Source organism: Lissotriton helveticus, chromosome 11 (genome assembly GCF_964261635.1).
Source record: "Lissotriton helveticus chromosome 11, aLisHel1.1, whole genome shotgun sequence".
Classification (NCBI taxonomy): domain Eukaryota; kingdom Metazoa; phylum Chordata; class Amphibia; order Caudata; family Salamandridae; genus Lissotriton; species Lissotriton helveticus.
In genome coordinates this window covers 333,127,426-333,155,388 of record NC_136072.1, presented here as the reverse complement: position 1 = coordinate 333,155,388, position 27,963 = coordinate 333,127,426, and the positions used below count along the sequence as shown (strand labels likewise).

At 44.6% G+C, this 27,963-nt stretch overlaps 1 long non-coding RNA gene across 1 annotated transcript in view; it reads left to right on the top strand.

The window, feature by feature from the left end:
- LOC144791074 (uncharacterized) overlaps window positions 1-27,963 on the top strand; it is a 354,686-nt gene that overhangs the window by 253,830 nt on the left and 72,893 nt on the right. Inside the window, exon 3 of the long non-coding RNA XR_013602292.1 lies at window positions 22,572-22,700. This is a non-coding gene — a long non-coding RNA (uncharacterized LOC144791074). The remainder of the gene's footprint in view (window positions 1-22,571; window positions 22,701-27,963) is intronic.

Below are 27,963 nucleotides of genomic sequence, written 5' to 3'. Positions count from 1 at the left end.
CTTTTGGAGTGGCTCATGATTTTGGGCAACTCGGGAAGGAAAGAGTCTTTCTTACTTCACATGGGACACAAATAGTGCATGGAGAATTAGTACACAATCTCCTTACTGCCTTGACATATCCCAAGAAAGTAGCGATTGTTAAGTGTAGCGCACACAAGAACGTGACTGTTAAAATAGGACGAGACAATGCCTTGCGGATCATACAGCTTGTGAGACTGCAATGCAGCGAACTACTACACCCATGTATGGAGTTAAGTCACAGGCTGAACGTTGGTATGATGCAAGGCAAGAGGTGCTGGACATGCAAGGATCTGCTTCTGTTGATGAAATAGACCAATGGTCTAAGGAGGGAACATTGGATGACGAGGGCTGGTGGAGGAATAAAGAAATTACAAAATGGAAGTTACCCACAGCCTATTTACATCCTATGATTCACATGGCACATGGGCCAGTACATATTGGAGCATCCTCAATGAGGAAGAAACATATGCAAGTTTGGGATCATCCAGATCTTGCCAGCACAGCTAAAAAGATAGTCCAGTCTTGTCTGATTTGTCTCCAGTATAATCCTGGAAAAGGAACACGAACTCCAGCGGGAGGGTTTGCCATACCGACTGTACCTTTTGAGGTCCTGCAAATGGATTACATCCTGCTTGAACACTGTAATAACCTGAAGCATGTCCTAGTGGTGCTTTGTGCCTTTAGTAAATGGATAGAGGCATACACTACGAAAGATAATACAGCTCTGACTACAGCTAAGGTGCCCCTAAAGGAGTTTTTCCCCAGATTTGGCATTTGTCGAGTTTTGTGGAATGACAACGGAAATCATTTCATTGGGCAAGTTGTTGATTACCTTATGAAAGGATTGGGAACTAAGCAGAAGTTCCATGCTGCTTTTCACCCACAATCAGCAGGGCTAGTAGAACGATACAACTCTACCCTTAAACTGAAGCTGGCCAAAAGACAGGCTTCTACATCTGTGAAATGGCCTGATGCACTGCCATTGGCTTTACTATCTATTATATTGGTACCTCATATACAATCTGGCCTCACACCGTATGAGGTGGTTTTTGGGAGGCCAATGAATATTTGGGGGATTCCTAAGCCACGCCCTATACATGATGTACCCTATGTATTGATGAACGACTATTTGTCTCAGTTGACTGACAGTTTGTCTTCTATTTATCAACAGGTTCGGGAGACTCTTCCAGACAGATAACAGGGTGAGGGCCATAATCTACGGCCTGGTGACTTTGTGCTGATGAAGTCTTTCCAGAGAGCCAACTCCCTAGCACCGAGGTGGCGTGGCCCTGAGCAGGTGCTCTTGGTAACCAGGACTGCAGTGCGAGTGACCAACCGGAGGAACTTGTGCATGCAACCCACTGCAAAAAGGTGTTGCAGGACCTAGTGAGCCCAGCTGTATTGGCAGATCATCGTGTCATCCTGGATACAGAGAAAGGGCAAGCCACATCACCTGAAGGACTTGAGGAAGTTTTCCCGGACCACACAATCCCTGGTACATCGCGATATCAGCTGCAACCCCGGAAGAGAGACACGTTGTTGCTGAAAAAGACTGTTTGAGTCACTGTCCTGGGTTAGTGATAGCCTGAGTTACAAAGGGGGCTACTCTTTTAGTGGCTACTCGTCTCAACCTCAGCTAAGAAACCAACGTCTGCCCAGGACCTTAGTGCACATCTGTTTTGTTGTTCAACGGTGAGATGAACATGCCTGCGGAAAAGAAATCAATTGGTGTAAGAGTCTGTGATCAAAGGAGTATGTTCATTATTGGACTCACTTCAATTATTGTTCTGATTGCTACAATAACATGGGTTGTAGAGGGAGTAGCTCCTGCTTGAAATCTACTGACTGCTACTACTCCTGTCCCCATCGAGAACGTCTATTACACTCTCTTTTATCATGAGCAAAAATACAGACTGCCTTATCTTAACAATACGTTCTTTCAAATGTTGCATCACACCCATAATGCTACGAACATCTTCAACTGTTGGGTGTGTGGAACGATGCCAGCTCATCAGAAAAAGGGAGGAACTTCTTTTATTCCTCTGCCGTTTTCACACAATGGCTCCTGCAAAGCCTGGTTTGCGCTACTATGGGCTTCTAAAGTTGCTAACATTACTTATGCTGATGTAGGTGGACTGAATGCCCAGCTGAACAGAGCTTCTTACCCTGATGAGGAAGAAAATCCACAAGCTAAAGGAACTGTATGGGAAATGGAGAAGTATCGCCGAGGAAATTCCTCTGTGCACTATGTTTTCCCTAACACTCAAACTGTCAAGGGTAATGGACCTCCTGTTATAGCTGTTCCTAGAGCTCGAGCAGACCTTTGTGTGAGAAGTATTGGCAGTATTCCTGTGGGGAAAAGTGACTGTACAATGGTGTTAAATGTTACTGGAATAAATATGGGGGCGTGGCCTGGTGCTCGGCAAGATGGCCGCACAGTAGTGTTGCTCTGCCGGCCGCCGAGAATAATCCTACGTATATCCAGTTTTCCCTGTGCCATCCGCTCTTACCAATGGTGGATTTTTGTTGCCGGCACTGCAACCGCTAGCTGTATGAGCTTCGCGATGCCGTGGGTGCACTGAGGCGAGATCACCGACGAGGAGCTGGTGCGGGCCCTTGCAATAATATGGCGGAGTGACGAGGAGAGGCTGGAGCCAGGTGTCTCACTGCTGCCTGCATCTGCGCTGATATGGCGCACGGAGCGGACCGGAGTGTAGTGTGTGCTGCCTGGCTTGCATTGGTGCCTCAGGACTGGGATTGAGGCTCGGTGGGGCTGATTCGCCGCCCACGACAGGTGAGCGGGGCTGGTGTGTGCTGCATCGGGCGGCCGGAGCTATGCGAGCACCCGGCGCCAATTTGCGGTGCAGGCTGGGAGTGGGCCGCATGGCCGGCAGCGTAGCCCCTCAATACAATCCTGCCTGGGGCTTTCTGCCGGAACGTGGCTGTCTTTCCCCAGCTGCTGTCAACACCCGCTACGTGCCTGGAGGGGAATCGCACCCGGACTGACAGCCTTGCTTTCCCTCGTGGCAGGCGCGCATTCCCAAGGGAGTTGGCACGGAGCCCTGTGCTGCCATTACAGGTGAACTGTCTGCTGCGACCACGTGTGCTGCATGGCCTTGAGAAGGGGACCTACAACCTGGCGCCACTCACGGTTTTTTCATCGTGGGGTGTTACATGTGTGCCCTCCTCTACAGAGGATTTTCAACGTGGCTTCATCCTGCATGATTGCCGATACCCTACTGTGTATTTGGTTGAAGGAGTGGTGGGACATTGAGTCTCGGCGGGATAGAGGAGCAGCTGTGTTGTGCTGAGAGGCTGGGCCTGGATGGTCGAGTGTTGGAGCTGCTGATCACTCTGTGCTCCAGTGGTGTGTTGGACATAGTGCTGTCAGTGCTCTGAGTGAGGTGCAGCTGATTACGCCACGTCCATCCTGTGTTTGGGGCAGTTCTACTGGAAGTGCACTTTCTATCGGCCGGCGGCACATCATTGGGCTGTGGAGTAGTGCAACATGGGTAAACGTGACAAGAATCAGCCGCGCCTAACGTTTGAACTGCGCAAGGGTGGTAAGCCCTCACAAAACGCCGCCTCGGACTCGGAACTGGAGGCGTCATCGCCGGGGCCTACCGCACTGGAGAAGTCGTTACCTGCGATCCAGGCCAGTCTCCAGGCCATAGACGGGAAAATTGAAGGCCTGAACGGACGAATGGACCACTTCTCCGCAAAATTAGACAAATAGGGTGCGCGAATTGGGGATGCTAAGCAGCGCATTTCGGATGCGGAGGATGGCCTTCAGCAAGTTGCTGCGAAGATATCTGATATCACAAAGCTCCTTGCGGTTATTCAAGCAAAAAACCAGGACATTGAAGCGCGGTCCAGGCGCAACAACATTCGCGTCCTGGGCCTGCTAGAGTCTACGAATGTGGGGCGTCTGGAAGACTACATGGAGACGATGCTCCGTGAAATCTGTGGAGATGGTGAACTTTCATCCCTGTTCGCTGTGGAGTGGGCCCATCGTTCGCTGGCGGTGCGCCCGCCCCCCAGGAGCGGTTCCGATGCCCATCATCGCCCGGCTGCTCAATTTCAGGGACCGGGACACTGTTCTCCGTGTGACTCTGCAAAAAGGCTCAGTAACGTATCAGAACAATGTGTTATCCTTCTATCCGTATGTTATTGCTACCCTTACAGGTGGCCCGGAAGGAATTTCAGGGTGTCAAGAAGGTCTTGATTAAAGAACAGATTCTAAGCTATGCTCTACCTGGCGAGATTGCATATTGGTGACGCCGACAAGGGCAAAATCTTCACAAATCCCAAGCTTGCGATGGATCACACCAAATCATTGTGAAGACGACAGAAGTCACCAGACCGCACGTTGGACATCGATGAAAGAACAGTATGAGGCTTCAGTGCAGTGTGCTCGGGCCCTCGGGCTAACAGGACGTTTCTGCCTGAGGGGTTCAGACATGTACCTAGGAGTCACAATTCATGTTTCTGTTATGACCACAGGTTGGATACTCCGAGGGTGTGGGTTCCTGCTATTGGGCACGGGGTCCTGCATAACTGGTGGGTCGGTGACTCCCTTGTTCAGGGGCAGTGCCGGGGTGAATGCGTCCTTTCTGAATATTGGGCTATGCATTGGTTTCTACTATCTTTCTTGATCTGCAAGATATTGGTTGGACACAGTGGAATTAGTGATTGCTACTTCGGCGGCCACCTCCCTACTAGATCTGGGAGTTTCTTATGATGTTTATTACTGTGTTTGCTGGGGATGATGTTACAAATGGGGCATGTCTTTAGCAATTTTGGGATGCTCAAGTGGGTGGGGGGTGGCGGGGATTGTTTAGTATTGTTGAGCCTGAGGTACGGTAATAGGAGAGATAATGCTACTTTACTGTGTTTTATATGTGTGTCTACGTGCTTTGGCGAGCACCACTCCCTCCGAGATATTGGCTGCTATCACGACGACAGGTGAGCTCTATAAGTGTGTAACTTGGAACGTCAGGGGGTTGAACACGCCTAAGAAGACAAGGCAGGTGCTGGCGCAGTTGGATAGACATAATGTGCGGATCGCGCTGTTGCAGGAGACCCATTTGTGTGCCTCTACGGAGTGTGGGGTGGCGCGCAGGTGGGCGTCTTACCACCTGGCCTCTTCTTACTCATAATATGCGTGGGGGGTCCTCATCCTCATTAAGAGGGGTGTTCCGTTTAAACCTATACAAACATGTGTGGATAATGAGGTTCGTTGGGCAATGGTGCACGGCAAAATGGGGATGACGCTGGTGAATATAGTCTGCATTTATGGCACTGTGGTGGACGAGCCGGCGTCCTTTTTACAGCTGTTTAAGGTCTTGCGCACCTGGCCGAAAGCGGCGATCCTGTGTGGGGGTGATCTCAATACACATCTTAATCCGCAGGAGGACAAATCTAATCCAGCGGGGTCGCGCATGGTCAGAGTCGCGTAGTGCATTCGGGACGCTATGGCAGAGATGGGCCTGGTAGATGTTTTGCGGTTGCGCAACATGGGGATCCTGGAGGGCATTCATATCACTCCTGCCTTTAATAGTTGGTCCAGGTTGGACTACTGGCTGCTTAACGGGGTGGCGAATGGGTGGGTGGAGAAAGTCTATACACTTCCGAGAACCCTGTCCGATCACAATCTTGTTGTTATCGAAGTGCTTGTCCCTGCCAACCTACATAGGCCATTCATGTGGCGTTTTTGAGCCGCCGCTTTGTTGGACCCGGTCTATGCTGAAACCATCAGGAACTCTATTGTACAGTATTTTGAGTTAAGCACAGGATCCGTAGAGAGTCAGGCGACTCTGTGGGAAGCCTTTAAAGCAACGATACGGGGGTGTGCATAAGCACTTCTGCTGGAATACTCAGAGACCACAGAGAGCAACTTCATCAGGTGGAAGAGCGGCTGCGAGATTTAGAGGCCCATTATAACAAAGCACCTTCTGCTGAGACGTTGGCTCATATCCATGAGCATGTTGAGGAATACAACACGCTAGCATCCACCGAGGTGAAATATCTATCCAAACGGTATGTGGCCAGAGCCTATGGTGAGGGCGGCAGACCGGGCAAGGTATTGGCTGACAGGCTGCGGGACAGGGCTCATCACCTTCCAATTGACCATATAGTAGATGCAAATGGAGAAACGCACTATTCACATAGTATAGTAGAGCAATTCCGTGCTTTCTATACAGAAATATATACGTCCCGAGGAGGCATGCCTGAATCGGCTATGAATGAGTACCTCGATGATACGGCATGTGCATGGTTACCAGATGTGCACAGAAAATATCTGAGCTTGCCCATTGAGGAAGAGGGTGTTAAAGAAGCCATTCTAGCTCTGCCGAACAATAAGGCTCTGGGGCCAGATGGCCTGACGGCGGAGTTTTATAAGGCATACTCGGATCTCCTGGTGCCGCATATGTTGGAAATGTATGCGGAGGCCCATGAGACAGGTTATCTCCCTCCATCCCTAAAACAGGCCTTAACCATTACCCTATTGAAAAAAGATAAGCCTCCAGAGCGGTGCGACTCCTATCGCCCGTTATCTTTGATAAATTTGGATGTGAAGATACCAGCATGGATTTTAGCCACTAAATTACAGCCCTCAATGCCCCTGCTGGTGTTACCGGATCAATCCGGGTTTATTCCGGAGCTCTTCACCTCGTTTAATCTACGTACGATATTCACCATGTTCCATGTGCTTAATCATGATCTGCAGGCTGGGGCTGTTCTTTTTGATGCTGCTAAAGCATTTGATTTAATAGAGTGGAAATACATGGTGTATATTCTTCATAGGATGTGCTTCTCCCCTGTCTTTATCCGCTGGATTCAGGTCTTATACACGGATGTCTCTGCGAGAGTTAGGGTGGTTGGGCTAACATCTGAGACTTTCAGCATAGAACGTGGCACTCTGCAGGGTTGCCCCCTATCCCCGTTTCTGTTTGCCATAGTTTTGGATCCATTGGCATGTAAAATTCGGCAGTCACATAGAGCGGCCACGTTGAATTTCCATAACCGTCCGGTTGGAATTTCTCTTTATGCAGACGATATGGTCCTGTACGTCCGCGAGCCTCAGCGTTACCTATCGCTTATCCTGCGGGAATACGTGAAATTTGGTCTCCTCTCCGGTCTGCAAAGCAATTGGAAATAATCGGTTCTCATCCCCCTGATGTCTGCCACTGTTTCACCCCAGGTGGAATATCCCCTCATACGGTCAGTAGAACCCGTCAAGTATTTGGGGGTCTGGCTCCATCGGGATTCCAAGGTAGTTATTAGGGAGAATTATGGCCATGCATATACAGCGCTGGTGCAGCAGATTGATAGCTAGTGCCGTCTGCCTCTCTCCTTGGCGGACCGTATAGCGTGAGTAAAATGATTATACTTCCCACATTTTTATACTTGTTCTATAATATTCCGATCAAACTGTCCAAGCAATTTTTTAAAACAATCCAGACCCAACTGCTGAGGCTCGTATAGGGGGAACAAACAGCCGAGGATTGGTTGTCATAAGTTGACGCTGACATTTGTGAAAGGTGGTTTCAATGCCCCAGACCTTTATGCGTACTACCTGTGTGGGCAAGCCCAACAGCGGTACAGGGAAGTCATGGCTTGGCAGTTCGGGCTGGACTGTTCCCATGAGGCACAGGGTCAGACTGATTTGCATATAGCCATGTCTGAACTGGGGTGGCAGAGTGGGATAAAGAACGGTGATGGATCAAACCCAGATCCTTTGGCTGGGTGTGAGTGTTTGATTGGTTCAGATGCTCCGTCCATCATCACCCCCTTTTGTACCGCTTTGGCCGCCATAAGTGTGGCAGGGTATGCTCAGACGTGAGTCCCTTGCTCACTTTGCCACTGGATTCAAGCAAGCCGGGCTGAAGACGGCTGGAATGCCAGAAACCGGTCCTCGGAAGCTTGTTTCCGGTCCAGGGAAGGCATGGCTTGGCAGTTCGGGCTGGACTGTTCCCATGAGGCACAGGGTCAGACTGATTTCATATAGCCATGTCTGAACTGGGGTGGCAGAGTGGGCTAAAGAACGGTGATGGATCAAACCCAGATCTTTTGACTGGGTGTGAGTGTTTGATTGGTTCAGATGCTCCGTCCATCATCACCCCCTTTTGTACCGCTTTGGCCGCCATAAGTGTGGCAGGGTATGCTCAGACGTGAGTCCCTTGCTCACTTTGCCACTGGATTCAAGCAAGCCGGGCTGAAGACGGCTGGAATGTCAGAAACCGGTCCTCTGAAGCTTGTTTCCGGTCCAGGGAAGGCATGGCTTGGCAGTTCGGGCTGGACTGTTCCCATGAGGCACAGGGTCAGACTGATTTGCATATAGCCATGTCTGAACTGGGGTGGCAGAGTGGGCTAAAGAACGGTGATGGATCAAACATATATCTTTTGACTGGGTGTGAGTGTTTGATTGGTTCAGATGCTCCGTCCATCATCACCCCCTTTTGTACTGCTTTGGCTGCCATAAGTGTGGCAGGGTATGCTCAGACGTGAGTCCCTTGCTCACTTTGCCACTGGATTCAAGCAAGCCGGGCTGAAGACGGCTGGAATGCCAGAAACCGGTCCTCAGTGTCAGGATGATCAAGCACTCTTACCTGTGTATTCACGATCTCTTACCTGTAAGGTGCTTGATTGGTTTGCAGAGACGCTATGAGCCAAACTCCCAATAACCCTACCTTACAACCTGTGATCTTTAACTTGACACTAGGGTGATGGATAATGTTTTAGGGAGAGAGGCCGGAATCTGACGCTATTTATATTCTTGTAGTCGACCTGCGAAGCAACAAGAAAACTCCTTAGAACATTATTCTAAAATTATTTTTTACTTTCAAAGGCAGTTTTTAAACTTTATTCTAGAGTCAGTCTTTAAGCTCCTACCTGCGATCTACTAAGCTAAGCTTCGCGTCCTGGAAGTCGTCGTCTTTTGTGGTCAGGTTGAGGAGATGTTGATCTTTAGAATCCAAAGGTGGTTGAATTGTCCGCCCACAGATCTTTTATATCAAAAATCGATTGTTCTATTAGAAACAGCAACATGAATCATTTGCACTTCCTCTTATTAATATTAGTACATACTTATCAAATCTACACTGAAAGATACTCACTTAACTTTCTCCTGTAGCTGGCCAAACGACTTCTCACTTAGAATTAAAGTTTTTTAACATTCTAAAACATCACAGTAAAAATATCACAGTTCTTATTCATTACTTTTCTAAAAACAAATCTGCAGTTGTTCCCCTTAAAAGAAGATCCAAAACATAATTCTGCAAATGGACCTCTTAAAAAGAAGACTCAAGTTATCTGTGTCCAAGTTCCTTTTTTTAAAGAAATGTCCAAAATTAGTCTTTGTTGCTAGCGATGGGGGCCTTTCCCCAAAAGAGAGTTACTTAGCTTTTTTCTTGCTTTCTGAGTTCAGATGCATCGTGGAATTTCAAAGACTGATGACTCTGGCAGAGTTTCAGCAGAACGCCGGCAAGAGATCTCTGACGCGATGCTCCTTGGAATGTCTGGAAGGCTAAGCACCTTCTAGAGTCCCGGGTGTGGTTTTTATAGGCCTGCCACACCTCGGGACGTTCCTTTCGGCTGCATGCATCAACTTTGCCCTCACGCTGTGTTGAACGGCACACAGCGTGCGAGAGCATTAATTCACGAACGCGTGCAATTTTAAACGCGTCTCATTTTTTCTTTGAATACCATTCCTTTCTTTACTCTGCAGATTGAGCCCAGATCATCATTCATAATTCTAAATTGCAACAACAAGCACAGATACGATTGTACAGTTCTAGTATCGTGTTAATCAGCAAACCTTGGAACAACCACATTTACAACAAGCATTGGCAAGGTCCTAACCTAACACAGTTCACTAAATTCACTAAACACATTTGGAGTGCTGGATGCACGGGATAGGGGTGGGTTTCATAAAAGGGGAAATTCTCTGGATCACTCCTTAGTACCAAGTGAATCATGACAGTACCCTCCCCGTAGAATCCCCCCTAATACCGTGGGGACTGGTTTAGGCTTTTCTGGATATCTGTTATGAAAGATTTTTAGGCAACGTGGAGCATTTTTTAAATTAGTAAGGGGTTCCCATGAGCGGTCTTCAGGACCGTACCCTTTCCAATCTACAAGGTAGAACAATTTGCCTTTCACTCTTTTGGAATCTAGTATAGCTTTTACTTCGTACTCAGGCACACCCTCTACTTCTATAGCTGGGGGATGACTCAGTAATCTGGTTTCTGGATTGAAAGGTTTAAGCAAAGAGACATGGAATACTGGATGGATCCGGTAAGTGGCTGGCAACAACAATTTCATGCTAACAGGGTTAAACACTTTTTCTATGATAAAAGGACCTATAAATCGTGGACGAAAGGTTTTATGGCATTTCAAATTTAGATTTTTTGTTGCTAACCATACTTTGTCACCTTCAGAATAATGTGGTGTTTCAGAGCGATGTTTGTTTGCAAATTTCTTTTGGGTTTCTTTGCAATAGCTAGATATTGTTGAGCTTTTTGTTGGACAGAAACCAAATGACTCACATAATCAGTAACTGCTGGAGTGTCAGTTAAGTTCTTACCTATACCTAACATGTCTTTCGGATGGAAGCCATGTGCACAGAAAAAAGGAGACATACCAATCGAGGAATGATCAGAATTGTTGTACGCATTTTCTGTAGCCAATAGAATATCAGACCAGTCCTGATCACATGTGGCCAATAAACAACGCAAGAATTGTTCTATAGTTTGATTTGTGCGTTCAGTTAATCCATCAGTCTGTGGATGATAACTAGATGACAAGCGCACTTCCATGTTTAAAGACCTTCCTAGATTTTGCCAAAAATGCAAAATAAACTGAGATCCCCTGACCGAGAGTACTACAGAAGGAATTCCATGCAATTTGATAATTTGTGTTACAAAGACGTTAGCCAATTCGAAAGCCGAAGGAAGCTTTTTTAGAGGAATGAAATGAGCATATCTAGAAAAGTGATCCTCAACAGTTAGAATGGTGGTGAAACCTGACCTAGTACGAGGCAATTCTACAATGAAATCAAGCGATACAGTGTGCCATGGTTGTGGCGGTATTGGTAATGGCAAAAGCAAGCCATGTGGAGATCGATGAACTGCTTTGTTTTGACTACAGATAGAACAAGTATCTACAAATGTTTGGATGTCTTTAAGCATCGTTGGCCACCAAAACCGTCTTTTAATTAGTTGGTACATTTTTGTTACTCCAGGATGGATTGACAAAAAGGAATCATGATAAAGTTGTAAAACTTTTTCCTGTAAAGGTTCATTAGGAACAAACACCTGATCATTCATACACAATACGTTTTCTTTCCGATGCAACAATGGATGGATCTTGTTCCAATCTTCTTTTGACTGACCTTTTAAAACCTTTTCAATGTCTGACAGAACCTCAGAATCTATAAGTCCAATACTGACGCGTTCTGCGGGAATAATTGGATGAACGGTTTCTTGTTTAACATTCAACTCATCACTTAGACCGATTCTGGATAATGCATCAGCCTTGTTGTTCTCTTTTCCAGGGCGATATGTGATAATGAAATCAAAATCATTAAAGAATAGAGACCAGCGTAATTGGCGAGGAGACAAAGCTTTAGCAGATCTGAGTGATTGCAAATTTCTGTGATCAGTATAAATGGTCACTGGATGACGAGCCCCCAGCAAGTAGTGTCGCCATTCCTTGAACACAGCTTTTATGGCCAATAATTCCCTATCAGCTATGGCATAATTTTGTTCAGTGGGAGATAATTTTCTGGAAAAGTATGCAATTGGATGCATTTGCCCAGTATCTTTACTTCTTTGGGATAGGATGCCTCCAATTGCAAATTGAGAAGCATCGGTTTCCACAATGAAAGGTTGAGAGGGTTCAGGATGTCTTAATATCGGGGCTGTTATGAATTAATTTTTTAATTCCTGAAAAGCCAATTCAGTTTCTGAGGTCCATTCGAATTTTATGTTTTTTCTTAACAGTTTAGTAATTGGGGTTATCTTTTGTGAGAAATTTTCTATGAACCGTCTATAAAAATTCGCAAACCCCAAAAAGCTTTGGATTTGTTTCACTGATGTAGGACTAGGCCAGTCTATAATTGCTTGAACCTTTTTTGGGTCCATTTCTATGCCAGCTGGACTAAGGATGTAACCCAAGAAATCCACTGTAGTTACATGGAACAAACTCTTTTCTAATTTTACGAATAAAGAATTTTGTAAAAGCTGTTGCAGAATGGCTCGTACTTGCTTTACATGCTCAGATTTTTCTTTTGAGTAAATGAGAATATCATCTATATAGATGATACAACAGACATCTAGAAAATCCCTTAACACTTCATTTATAAAAAACTGGAATGCGGCTGGAGCGTTGCAGAGTCCGAAAGGCATTACTTGGTATTCGTATAGGCCAAATTTAGTACGGAATGCCGTCTTCCATTCATCTCCCTCGCGGACTCGCACCAGATGATATGCTCCACGCAGATCCAGTTTAGTATAAATAGTGGCATCTTTTATCTGATCCAATAAAGTTGGAATTAACGGTAGTGGATATCGGTTTTTTACTGTCACGTTATTAATTGCTCTATAGTCAATGCACAAACGCAATTCTCCTCCCTTTTTTGGAATAAAAAAGAGAGGAGAAGAGACTGGAGATTTAGAATGCTTAATAAATCCGTTCGCTAGATATTCATCAAGATAATTACGTAAATGTTCATTTTCTTTTTCTGTTAACGCATAAATGTGATTACAAGGTAAAGTTGCCCCAGGAAGTAAATCTATCTGACAATCGAAATCTCTATGAGGAGGCAAGGTGTTGGCCTTTTTCTTATCGAAAACGTCCACTAAATCTTGATATTCTTCGGGAACTCCAACAACTACCAATACGCTTTTAGATTCTTTTGGAAAATTATATCCTTGTATTAACAATTCTGAACCTGGGTATTGCTGAAAACATTTGGCATGACAATAATCTGATTTAAACAGTATAGTCCTATTTGTCCAATCAATGTAAGGGTTATGAAGTACAAGCCAAGGAATCCCCAGAATCAAACCAAATTGAGGAGCATCGATTATGTCAAAAATTATCTCCTCTACATGTTTTTCTGCACAAGTCATTCTCAATTTTTCGGTATGATGTTGAATAGGTCCTGAGGTGAGTTCTTTACCATCTACTGCTCTAACTATCTCTGGAGAATCTTTAACTATTTTTTGCAAACCCAGTTTTCCAAATAATTGCGTGTCAATGAAATTTCCAGTGGCTCCTGAATCTATTAGAGCATCTATAGCCCAAGACCGGTTTTTATCTTCTTGTGATTGAAGGAGAATCCGCATACTTAGATGACAATGAGAAGCAGTTGGTGTTAAGGAGGCCAAATTGGTATATGCACTCGATAGATTGACCTCATTGTCTACCGAGTTCCTTAGTTTTCCGACGGCTGTATAGCGGCAACCTCAGTAGTTTTAGTTTTTGGTCTTACAGGTCGTGTGGGACAGTCCTTTACAAGATGTCCTGTTTTTTCACAATACATACACTGGTTTAACTTCCTACGCTTTTCCCTCTCGTCTTTAGAAAGAGGTCCTCTAATGGTCCCTATTTGCATAGGTTCTACAGAATCTAATTTAGCTGCAGAAGGCTCTGTCTTTGAATTTCCCCTTTCTTTGAACATTATCATCCTATAATCCGACTTTCCTCTTTCACCCTTTCTTTCAGAAATCCTATGATTAAGTTTTACAACTAGATCAATAAATTCCTCACAGTCAGTTGGTGGATCTAAGATTTGTGTTATCATATCTTTTAACTCATCGCGTAAACCGCGATAGAACAGAGACACACGTTTTTTTCCTGGCCATTCCGCTTCTATAACTAGTCTGTTGAAGGTAGAAATATAATGTAACAAATCTGACAAACCCTGCTTTAAATTGAGTAATTCATGATCAGCTGTTTGAACGAAGACATGTTTGGCGAATAATTTCTTCATGGCCCTTTTAAAACGTCTAAAATCATTCAAAATTGGATCATTTCTTTCTACATATGGCACCGACCACAAAGCGGCATCTCCTCCTAAATAGAATAAAATGAAGGCAACCTTGGAGGAATCATCAGGAAATGTAGTTGGTTTTGCCACAAAATGTAAGTGACATTGATTCAGAAATATTGTAAATTTGTTACAATCTCCATAAAATCTCTCTGGGGGTGCTAGAGGAACTGTAACTGCAGTTACAACCTGGATCTGAGTATTTGCCGATGTATTAGGTGTAGTGTTCCCACTATACAAGGTTTGCATGGTTGGTTGAAAAACAGGAGGTTTAATAAAAGACTTTTTGTCCGAAGTGAAGGTCCAAGTAGTTGGACTAGGGGGTTGCAATCTACTCTGAATTGCTGTTACATCCCTTCTTAATTCTGCATTCTCAGATCTAATTTCTAGGAGCATTGGAGCTATATCCTGCAGAGATTTCTGCGGAGTTTCATCCATAGCGTCTGGGCAAACCTCTTTTCGTGGGCTTAGCCTTCTGTCAGGATGATCAAGCACTCTTACCTGTGTATTCACGTTCTCTTACCTGTAAGGTGCTTGATTGGTTTGCAGAGACGCTATGAGCCAAACTCCCAGAAACCCTACCTTAGAACCTGTGATCTTTAACTTGACACTAGGGTGATGGATAATGTTTTAGGGAGAGAGGCCGGAATCTGACGCTATTTATATTCTTGTAGTCGACCTGCGAAGCAACAAGAAAACTCCTTAGAACATTATTCTAAAATTATTTTTTACTTTCAAAGGCAGTTTTTAAACTTTATTCTAGAGTCAGTCTTTAAGCTCCTACCTGCGATCTACTAAGCTAAGCTTCGCGTCCTGGAAGTCGTCGTCCTTTGTGGTCAGGTTGAGGAGATGTTGATCTTTAGAATCGAAAGGTGGTTGAATTGTCCGCCCACAGATCTTTTATATCAAAAAACGATTGTTCTATGACAAGCAGCAACATGAATCATTTGCACTTCCTCTTATTAATATTAGTACATACTTATCAAATCTACACTGAAAGATACTCACTTAACTTTCTCCTGTAGCTGGCCAAACGATTTCTCACTTAGAATTAAAGTTTTTTAACATTCTAAAACATCACAGTAAAAATATCACAGTTCTTATTCATTACTTTTCTAAAAACAAATCTGCAGTTGTTCCCCTTAAAAGAAGATCCTAAACATAATTCTGCAAATGGACCTCTTAAAAAGAAGACTCAAGTTATTTGCGTCCAAGTTCCTTTTTTTAAAGAAATGTCCAAAATGAGTCTTTGTTGCTAGCGATGGGCGCCTTTCCCCAAAAGAGAGTTACTTAGCTTTTTTCTTGCTTTCTGAGTTCAGATGCATCGTGGAATTTCAAAGACTGATGACTCTGGCAGAGTTTCAGCAGAACGCCGGCAAGAGATCTCCGACGCGATGCTCCTTGGAATGTCTGGAAGGCTAAGCACCTTTTAGAGTCCCGGGTGTGGTTTTTATAGGCCTGCCACACCTCGGGACGTTCCTTCGGCCGCACGCATCAACTTTGCCCTCACGCTGTGTTGAACGGCACACAGCGCGCGAGAGCATTAATTCACGAACACGTGCAACTTTTAAACGCGTCTCTTTTTTTCTTTGAATACCATTCCTTTCTTTACTCTGCAGATTGAGCCCAGATCATCATTCATAATTCTAAATTGCAACAACAAGCACAGATACGATTGCACAGTTCTAGTATCGTGTTAATCAGCAAACCTTGGAACAACCATATTTACAACAAGCATTGGCAAGGTCCTAACCTAACACAGTTCAATAAATTCACTAAACACATTTGGAGTGCTGGATGCACGGGATAGGGGTGGGTTTCATAAAGGGGGAAATTCTCTGGATCACTCCTTAGTACCAAGTGAATCATGACACTCGGAAGCTTGTTTCCGGTCCAGGGAAGGCATGGCTTGGCAGTTCGGGCTGGACTGTTCCCATGAGGCACTGGGTCAGACTGATTTGCATATAGCCATGTCTGAACTGGGGTGGCAGAGTGGGCTAAAGAACGGTGATGGATCAAACCCAGATCTTTTGACTGGGTGTGAGTGTTTGATTGGTTCAGATGCTCCGTCCATCATCACCCCCTTTTGTACCGCTTTGGCCGCCATAAGTGTGGCAGGGTATGCTCAGACGTGAGTCCCTTGCTCACTTTGCCACTGGATTCAAGCAAGCCGGGCTGAAGACGGCTGGAATGCCAGAAACCGGTCCTCGGAAGCTTGTTTCCGGTCCAGGGAAGGCATGGCTTGGCAATTCGGGCTGGACAGTTCCCATGAGGCACATGGTCAGACTGATTTGCATATAGCCATGCCTGAACTTGGGTGGCAGAGTGGGCTAAAGAACGGTGATGGATCAAACCCAGATCTTTTGACTGGGTGTGAGTGTTTGATTGGTTCAGATGCTCCGTCCATCATCACCCCCTTTTGTACCACTTTGGCCACCATAAGTGTGGCAGGGTATGCTCAGACGTGAGTCCCTTGCTCACTTTGCCACTGGATTCAAGCAAGCCGGACTGAAGACAGCTGGAATGCCAGAAACCGGTCCTCGGAAGCTTGTTTCCGGTCCAGGGAAGGCATGGCTTGGCAGTTCGGGCTGGACTGTTCCCATGAGGCACAGGGTCAGACTGATTTGCATATAGCCATGTCTGAACTGGGGTGGCAGAGTGAGCTAAAGAACGGTGATGGATCAAACCCAGATCTTTTGACTGGGTGTGAGTGTTTGATTGGTTCAGATGCTCCGTCCATCATCACCCCCTTTTGTACCGCTTTGGCCGCCATAAGTGTGGCAGGGTATGCTCAGACGTGAGTCCCTTGCTCACTTTGCCACTGGATTCAAGCAAGCCGGGCTGAAGACGGCTGGAATGCCAGAAACCGGTCCTCGGAAGCTTGTTTCCGGTCCAGGGAAGGCATGGCTTGGCAATTCGGGCTGGACAGTTCCCATGAGGCACATGGTCAGACTGATTTGCATATAGCCATGTCTGAACTTGGGTGGCAGAGTGGGCTAAAGAACGGTGATGGATCAAACCCAGATCTTTTGACTGGGTGTGAGTGTTTGATTGGTTCAGATGCTCCGTCCATCATCACCCCCTTTTGTACCGCTTTGGCCACCATAAGTGTGGCAGGGTATGCTCAGACGTGAGTCCCTTGCTCACTTTGCCACTGGATTCAAGCAAGCCGGACTGAAGACAGCTGGAATGCCAGAAACCGGTCCTCGGAAGCTTGTTTCCGGTCCAGGGAAGGCATGGCTTGGCAGTTCGGGCTGGACTGTTCCCATGAGGCACAGGGTCAGACTGATTTGCATATAGCCATGTCTGAACTGGGGTGGCAGAGTGAGCTAAAGAACGGTGATGGATCAAACCCAGATCTTTTGACTGGGTGTGAGTGTTTGATTGGTTCAGATGCTCCGTCCATCATCACCCCCTTTTGTACCGCTTGGGCAAGCCCAACATGCATACTTTTGGTTTCGGACGTATGACTTCATCCCGCATGTAGCAGTGGAGGAAGGCGATGCGTATTCTATTCCCTTGAAAGGCATTGTTACGCATACATGCAGACACACGCCCAAAGGGGAGATAAACACATAGACACCACCATTTCTGCGCTGCAGGAGATTGGGAGACGGGCTCATAAACTTCCTTTGTACGCGCCTGCACTGCCTATAGAGGGGCAATCTGCACTGTCGGTGGCGGGTGAGAAGGGCCCTGTCACAGCACTTAGAGAGGCTGAGCTTACTCTGCTGAGCGATTTGTACGTTGAAGGGAAATATATCTCAGGGGACATTCTGAGCTTCATACAAAATCCCACTCCACTTTTTCGATACACCTGCTACAGACTCCGACAGGCGATGAGGGACAGTTACACATGTTTCCCTGATGAGCCGGAAGTGTTACAGGCGCTGCAGCTGATAATAGTTTCCTCCTCTAGAAACAAGCTGCTCACCAGATTGTATAGGGCGGTGCAGATAGTCAATTTGTCTTTGCTTACTGGGGAAGTACCGTTGGAGTGGAAACAGGCACTTGTGAGACCTCTGCGCAAGAACAACTCGATCCCTTGGTCTGAGTTGACAAATCTGAGACCGATCTCTCTTCTCCCTTTTATAGGGAAGCTTGCTGAGAGGCATGTGAATCAGTATTTGTCAAAATTTATTGAACACGCAGGTGTACTGGACCCCTCCCAGTCGGGCTTTAGGCCCAGGCACAGTACTGAGACTGCCTTGCTGTCTGTCGCTGACAATCTCCAGAGGCTACAGGACAGGGGTTATTCCGTTGTTCTGGTGCTTCTGGATTTGTCAGCGGCGTTTGACACTGTGTCACACGACATCATGACCTCCAGACTAGCTGACATCGGTCTGGAAGGCAAGGCCCTGGCCTGGCTCAGGAGCTTTTTCAGCGAACGCACCTAGAGAGTCATCTTGGGGCCATACCAATCAGAGGAGGTGGTGATCTCAAAGGGGGTGCCACAGGGCTCCTGTCTGAGCCCTACGTTATTTAACATCTACGTGGCCCCCCTAGCTAACATCATGAGATCCCACGGGTTCATTCCAGTATCATACGCGGATGATACCCAACTCCTCTTCCCTTTTAAAACGATGACTCCTGAGGTGCGGGACTCCTTCGCCCGAGGGATGAAGGAGGTGGCACGCTGGATGGCAGCCAATTTTCTGCAGTGCAACGTCTCCAAAACGGAGGTTATGCTTTTCGGAGAGGCCAAACGGTTGTGGACCCCGGACTGGTGGCCTCAAGATCTTGGCCCGGTCCCTGTGCCCAAAACCGTGGTAAAAGACCTGGGAGTCAAACTGGACCATGAGCTTACCCTCACACAACAAACTAATCAAGTGGTGGGCTCATGCTTCCATGTCATCGGGCTTCTCAGGAGAGTATTCCCCCTGCTACCAGATACCACCAGGAGAACGTTGGTCCAGTCGCTAGTTTTAAGCAGGCTGGACTACTGCAATGGGTTAATGCTGGCTGCCAACGAGGGCATCTTTGCTAGATTGCAGGTTGTGCAAAACACGGCTGCACGACTGGTTCTGAATGTCCCGCCCCGTACTCCCTCAAAACCATTGTTGGCCAAACTGCATTGGCTTCCAGTTAAGCAGAGGGTGATGTTTAAGATCTGCTGCGTCATCCATAAATGCTTGACTGGAATAGGTCCTGGTTACCTCACTGAGAAATTATTCCCTTATGTGCCGTCCAGATTCCTGAGATCAGGAGATCAGGAACTGCTATGTGTCCCCAGGGCCATGAAGGCAAGAAAGGGGGGAAGGGCCCTATCGGTAGCTGGTCCAAAGCTGTGGAACTTACTCCCGAAGGAAATTAGAGTATGTAGGGAACATTTCCCTTTTAGGAAAAAACTCAAAACATTCCTCTTCAAATCTCTAATTTGACTGATCCCTTGCCTATTTCATTAAAATGATGACGAGTTTTTCTGTTCTCTGGTTGTGGCCTAAGGCGCGGAGATACTCCTTCGGGAGTCGATTCACAGCGCCATACAAACCTGAAAATAAATAAATAAATAAATAAAGGAAGAGACGGTTCGGGGGGTTGATAACAGCATGGGATGCTGGAATGAAGTGCTTGATCCCCCGATCACGGCTGAAGTATGGGAACAAATCTGTATGCTCAGAGGTAGGTTTACGTCTAATAGCAACCTGCGAATTATACATTTGAAGTTTCTTCACCAGGTATACCCCTTATAAGTTATGTAAGCTTGGTATTAGAGATTCTGACTGTTGCAGGAGGTGTGGTCGAGGTGGGGCTGATTTTCTCCATCTCGCTATTCTGTACGGACCTGTATATCACTATTGGGAGGGAGGTTGTCACTTAGCTACACTCCATGACTGGTCAGGTGATCAATTGCTCACCATTAGAGTGTCTATTGAGCTACGTGCCTGGGCTGGGGGCAGCAGTGGGCAAGTTTGTAAGGGTGGCACTGGTGCTGGCCAAGAGGTGGGAGCTGTTCACGTGGAACAGACGACTGTGCCCGAAAGTGGATCAGTGGCTAAAGGACATGGTGTACTGTCGGGAGCAACTAGACCTATATGCTGAGTAGCTTCTGGTGTCCTCTAGGCCTAAGGACATTTGGGCCCCATTGAGGGAGTATCTGGTAGCTCAGAGCGAACAGGGTGATGACTAATTATTGCGGAGTGAGTGCTTCCAGGGCTTTTTCTGGCCTTTGGTCACATGAAGTAAATGGTGGGGCGAGGCTAACATGTAGACATGACTGTGGGATATTGAACCTATGACAGTAACTTGATTGTCATTTTTACTTCTACTCTTGATGTAATCCTATTGCGGGACTCGGCTCTGATATTTCTTTACTGTTCTAGTTTTTTCCGTTTCCTGATGGTTGGCACCATGACATGATAATGTACGGGTAGATGCTGTATATGCTATATGCCATTGTAACACTGCATCTGTAAAATGCTTAATAAAAAAATGTTACTGGAATAAACAATAGCAGTTTTTGTCATCACATAACACCTATTTCATTTGTGGAAGTAAAGGCTATTACCACCTACCTATTGGATGGTCTGGAAGCTGCTACGTGTCCTTTTAGCTACCACCTGTGTTTTCGGCACCTGCATCCTACCACAAAGACTATAAACTATATAATGACATTCCTAAGAGCCGATATAAGAGGACAATAAATCATGATGAGGTGGATCAAACTGAAACTGCACTGCAGCAGTACGTTGACTTTAATTTGGGACTATTCTTCCTTGTTGGTGCAGCCTTAAACAGCAGAAAGATAAAGCGCTTTACACGTGTTGTGGAGGCTGTAACCAATCAGGCAGCCATGGCACTTGGAAATATCACAGAAGAACTACAAATTGTGAGAACCGTGGCACTTCAAAATAGGATGGTCCTTGACGTCATCCTGGCCGACCGTGATGGAGCATGCCGCATCATTGGGAGCTGCTGCTGTGTATATATCCCTAACCACGCCCCTTCAGTTTTTTAAGCGATTTCCAAGCTGCACAAAATAGCCACTGAAATCCATCAGGATTCAGGGACATGGACTTTGACTGGATGGCTATGGACTATGTTTACTGTATGAGGCTGGAAACTATTGTCGTCCCAATGTATATTTACTGCGATTCTTTTAATTTCTTGCTTATGTATACAATGTGGCCCCATGCGTTGTTCCCTTTGTATTTCTACTTGTACCTATCTATACAGACTAAACGAAATGTCACAAATGTAAATGCTCGCTTGGCAATGGACCAAGAAATTACTGAATTAATGCAGGTCGATGTGCACAATGTTTTCCGTACTCCCTCAAAAGTATAGGAAGATGTCTTCAGCAAGGGCCAGATGTATCAACATACCCTTTTGCGATTCTCAAATAGCGATTTTTAAGGAATTGCTATTTGAGAATTGCAAAATGGTATGTATGTAGAAATTCGCTATTTTTTAGCGATTTCTTAAAATTCCTTAATTCAATTAGCAAATTGCTAATCGCAATTAAGGAATAATTTCCCATTCATTTCCATGGGCCAGGATGCCCATAGGAATGAATGTGAAATTATTCTTAATTTGCGATTCGCAATTTGCTAATCGCAAATTGAGAATAATTTCAAGGGTGCAAGGGTGTCTTAAGGACACCCTGCTGCACCCCTGAAATTGAATTGTGTGCGCATATGGCATACATACATGCCCTAAGGGCATGTATGAGCGTCACATGCCACCTTTACAAATGGCAAAAAGTGCATTTGTAAAAGAATTCGCAAATTACCACCAACTACAAGTTGGTGGTAATTTGCAATTTCCTAGAGTGAAATCGCAAAACTTTCTTCTTTCTTACATACCATTTAAGGAATAGCTTTTTGTGATTCCTTAAATGGTAGTGCAAAATTAAGGATTAGCTAATTTTGCGATTCCTTAATTTTGTGATGCCATTTTTTTCATACATCGCATTTCCCGTTTTTTTTGTCGCAAACGCTGCTATTTTGCGATTCGCAGCGTTTCCGACAAAAAAACGCTTGATAAATCTACCCCCAGATGCTAAAAGGGCAGTCTGTGGAAATAGCAAATAATCTCTGTTAGCATGAGCTGAAACCATCTAGTTTGTGGCATCCATTTTGTAAGCTATGAAATTCTTCCATCCTCTGCTGCTCGTATTTTTCCCTGCCTGTGCTGTCTATTTTAGTTAACTTCCTGACTCAGCTAAAAGCAATATGTATGCTAAAGAGTTTGTAGCTGCCAGAACACCTGGTCTCAGAATCAACTGTCAATTTCTTAGTGCTGCCATAAGCACTCCTGCTCCCCTTCCCACTTTGCTGACAAACTGATTTTCACATTTGCCAATGTTTGTCGGTAGTTATTCCTGTGTAGGCCTGTACCTTCTATTTGTAACTACTTGCTTACCAGTGCAGAAAATCAAGTATAAAAGACCCATGGTCTGTGTATTCAAGTCACTACCTCCTGGAACACTCCAGGGTGTTGTATGGACGTGGTCTCACTCAAGAGTGAATAAACTTGTTATTTTGAATTTCAGCTCCAGTGTCAATCTCTATTTTGTTGGTCTGAAGGACCCATGGACAAAGATAAGGGTAACCCCTGCACCGGTGTGCCCCTAAAAAGACATATTTCCACAGAGTACCTTCACTGCTAAACTCCCAACCAGGTATTTTGTTGCTACCGTTTCCCTTGTTTTGCTGGGAAATGTACTGTTGTTCATCTTAAAAAAGTGAACTTGGGAATTGCAGCTCAATTATTTAAATGAAGATAGATATGCATAATCCTCATCTCAGATTCTGAGAATGCAGATTTTCTAGAAGCTATTGCTGGAAGTACTAATTCTATTAAAGACATGGAGGCAGACGAAAAAGCATTCTGAAAACAGCTGATTGGTCATATGTTTCTACTTTTAAAACCTTCTGCTTTAAGTCTGTTTATCCCTTATAGTGGTTAATTTTCCTCAAAACAGCATAATGTAAGCCACCAATTTTGTCTTAAAATATGGATTTTCCAAGAGCTATTGCTCCAAAATCCGAAGTCTGTTAAATACAAAAACAGCAAGGATGGAATGCTTAAGTTTAATTAAAGCTAGCTGGAATCGCTCATGGGCAATTCCCAATCCATTGTTTTTTAGCCACCATGCCACCTATCTTTAGACCCGGCTATATGCAAATCAGTTTTGACCCCGCTCCTCATGGGAACAGTCCAGCCCGAACTTCCAGCCAGGTCCTCCCTGAACAAGAACACAAGCAATCTAGGACCGGTTTTGCCCTAGTTAGGACTCTTTAGCCACGTTTATCTGGGAATATTACCAGCGCATTGAGGGCATCAGATACAAAAACAACAAGATGATGGATGGAATGCTTGAATTAATCTCAGCCACTGCCAATTGCTTGGGCCGCATCCAAATCCATCATTTTTCACCCACCATGCTACCTCAGTTTGAACCCATTCATATGCAAATCAATCTTGACCTTGCTTTTCATGGGAACAGTCCACCTCGAACTGCCAGGTCAGGTACTCCTCTGAACCAGTTTCACCCTAGTTAGGACTATTCAGCCAGGTAGAGATTAGTTCTAGTGACACAGTAAGCCCAGGACCCATGTCTGGACAAACCCGGGCTGGAATGTTCCTATTAGAGCAGGGTCAAGGCTGATTTGCATATAGTTGGGTCCAAACAGGTGGCATGGTGTGCAAAATAACAGTGGATTGGGATGTGGCCCAACTGATTTCCAGTGGCTGAGATGAATTCAAACATTCCATCCATCACTGTTTGTATACTTCTTGTGTCACACTAAGTGGGATGGTTATGCCCAGAAGTGGATCCCGTGAACACTGTGTCACTGGAAGCAAGCTGTACCCGGCTGATGAGCCCATAACTAGGGCAAAATTGGTCATGGGTTGCTTGTGTTCCAGTTCAGTGAGGACCTGGCTTGGCTGTTCAGGCTGGACTGTTCCGATGGGAGCATAGTCAAGAATGATTTGCATATAGCTGGGTCTAAATTGAGGTGACATGGTGTGCAGGATAATAATGGATTTGGAAGTGACCTAGAGTATTTATCAGTTGCTAAGATTAACTCAAGTAGTCCATCCATCATTATTTTTGTATACTTTAGTGTGTCGCCTTAAGTGGCACGGGTATGCCCAGACATGGGTCCCATGCACACTGTTACTGGAACCAAGCTGTACCCAGCTGATGAGCCCATAACTAGGGGGAAAACAGTCCTGAGTTGCTTGAGTTTGGGTTCAGGAAGACCCTGGCTTGACAGTTCGGGCTGGACTGTTTCGAATGGAGCAGGGTCAGGACTTATTTGCATATAGCTGGTTCTAAACTTAGAGGGCGTACTGTGCAGAATAACGATGGATTGGGATGCTGCAGAAGTGATTACCAGTGGCAGAGATTAAATCTAGCATGTCATCCATTTTTTGTATACTTTACCAAATTCAATTGAAGACATGGATGTGAGCATTATCTCACCTTAAAGTTTGTCTTATGACTTTACAATATTGTCAAAACCCATCCCACATTTGCTAAATAATGACTCATTATTGGTTCATTCCCAGTTCCACAATCTACGGTCATTCAAACTGTCTCAATAAAACTGAGACAACAATTAGTGTCTTTCCTATTGATAGTCGTCTGTATTTTTTTCGTTTTATTTCCGTATTTGAACAGAGTGAAGTGACTTGCAGCATCAAGAAAGAGGACTTAACGGACTTGTGGTGGGACACATACATATGTCACTTGGCTCACAATCAGGAAGAGACCGGCACTCAGGGAGCATTTTAGATGCTTTAATGTAATGCTGTCAAGATGGACATCAAGCCTTGATCACAATAAAAGTTGCCATTTTGAATTGTAGTTTACCACAATGGGCATAGAAATAGATAACAGACTGCTAAGAAAGTACCCACAATGTAATAGAAGGAAAACTCCTGAAATCTATTCAAATTGAATGAATGTTACACATATGAAATTAACAAACATGACAACCTGACTTTCAAAATTTAACAGTTCCTAATTGAGTCCAGTCCCATAACTAACATCCATCCCCAGTGGGCAAAATACATCTTATTATAATTACATGAAAATAATAGAAAATCAAATATATACAACAAAACATCTAATTCATCTAGGGTGTATAGTGTAATCGACATCAAGCCCCAGAGGGCAAAAACTGCATAAATACATTATATGTACAATACAACACTACAACATGCAACTCATAAAATCGTAGCTCATTAACATCATTAATCACTTTACACGTATCTAGGAAATATTCAATCTATGCAACTTTGCTTCTAATCCACCATCTGTGACATCATCTGTAATCCTTAAAAGAAATATACATGGGAAATTCTAGGTATCAAAAGATTATCAGCGATGGGAAGAAGACTTGGGCTATTCGCTGACTGATAAAGAAGGAGCCTATTGTCTTGACCAGGTACAGAGGGTATCCCCCATTCATAGTCACAAACTCCTTCATTTTAAATTCATACACAGAGTATACATCACCCCATGTCAGTTGGCCATATACGACCCTACTAAGTCATCACACTGCCCCAAATGTAAAACGTCGGATGCTGATTTTGCTCATATGACCTGGACATGCCCCCATATAAAACACATACTGAATATAAGTATTCCAGACAATCTCCAACATAAATGCCATGCCCCTCCCTCCCCAAAGTTAGCTTTGCTAGGGATGGTCAGCAACATTAAACTTTGCTACCGTAAATTTGTCGCCATAGCATTGTTGCTGGCAATAAGGAAAATAGCAATGCACTGGGGAACCAAACACTACCCCACAAAAACAGGTTGGATACACAGCATTTCATATTGTGATTTGCAGACCGAGATATACGCTACACTCCAACCCCCGGCCTCATGACCAAAGGACATATGTCACGTCTATTGTTGCTATTTACGACAGCTGCAGCACCCCTCCCAAACAAATCTTCTGAGGATCAACCGGCCTCTGAAGGTTCCTCACCCAACATTCCCCCAGCACCAGCTGACATTTAGACGCCATAGCACCTTACACCTTTCTGCTTATAACGATTGTGATGCATGTGGACCAAGTACCTTTAGGCTCTCTGGGTCCCACCATGAGAGACATACATAACGTACCCCCGGCGTGGCTGATAGAATGCAATTAATAATAAGCACCGATAGAAGACTTCCTCCCCTCTCCCCTGCGTGCCCACCACCCCCCTTTATGAAGTCTCCTGTGTTGTATTTTGTGTTTGATCATTGCTTTTAATTAATGTATATTTGTCATTGTTTCTCTTCATTGAAAAAACTCAATCAAATTTTATTTTTTATTTAAAAATTATCAACTGTTTATTTAAAAACGAATTAAAATACTACAAGCAAACTGGCAATGCCTGGATAGATCTGATTGCGAATCATAATCATAGATGTATGTAAATTTCTTCTTCACAGTAGAGACCACTCAGTTCTTTGCAATTCATCATCAAAATGTAACGAGATTCTAATCTACGTAATTGTTTTTCATGGTCTCCCGGTCTTCTATTGTTAGGAATACTATCAATCACACTGTATTGGAGTTCCTCAGCTGACTCCCCATGCCTTTCATGGAAATGCCTGGAGGCTCAATAGCTACTGACCTAATTTTAATGGCTCTAGGATTTGGAGGATTCTCTTATGGGCTGGTAAAATAGTACTCTCAACATAGGTCTTGGGACAGGGGCATTTCAACATATACACCAAAAACTCACTTTCACATGTGCGGTGTTTACTGATTTACACCACTTTGTTGAATGGGGTAATGATTTCCTTCATATTTACTCCTTGCCTACATACCTTGCAGTTGCTGCATTTAAAAAAGCCTTCTGTGGGTATTTTTCTTACCCTACATAATGTCACCCTTTACTAAAGCATTTCCTATAGATCGTGCTCTTCTACATGTAAACAAAGCTCTCCTAGATTTAGCTGGACGTATCACTGGATCACTTCTCAGCAGATGCAAATGTTTCCCGAATATCGACCTCATTTGGGCATGAAGTTTATGATAGTAATGAATCTACAACCAGCATCATTTTTGTTACTATTGTTCCTCTTGTTTGGGTTAAATAGAATATCATCTCTTTACCTCTTGGCCACTCTACTTACTGCCTCAGAAAGAGTTGCCGCTGTACTACATGATCTCCTTATTCTTAAGAGTTCCCCATTAAGTATACTTGCTTTCAATGGTTTTGGATGAAAGGTACATGCATGTAACACACTGTTTCCTGCACTTGTTTCCCAATACAATGTAGTAATCATTTCCCCTGTTCTACGATGAGCCTCAGAGGTTGACCTTAGCACTAATGTTATAGGTAAAATTAAGATTCTAGTCATTGACATTAATATCTTCTACACAAGCCTCCTCTTGTCCTTAGTTCCACTCCAAATAATGAAGATATCATCTATGTAGCGGCCTCACAATAATATGAGGGCCGCCCTTTGTCTACTGTCCATTCCATTGAGCATTTGCTCCTCCCACCAGCTCATATATAAATTTGCATTGCTGGGGGCAAATCAGGTGCCCATCGCACTCCCTTGTTGTTGCTTAAACAAATCTTTATTAAAGAGAAAGATATTTTTCATCAGACTCCAATTAATTATGTTTATACGCATTCCTGACTGCTCATTAAATTTAATAGATCTTACCCGTAAAAAATGTTGATAGCTTGTACGCCATCCTTATGTTGTATACTTGTATATAAGACAGAGACATTCAGCGTCATTTATAGAACATCTTCTTCCCAATTGACAAAATTCTTTTAAGGAGATCTGAGGGATCTTTAATGTATGAAGGTAAGATTGATACCAAAGGACTTAAAAATGTATTTATTTACTTGCAAGTGTTTCCAAATAAACTTTCTTGGACTGCTATAATTGGTCTACTTGGGGGTTCCTTAAC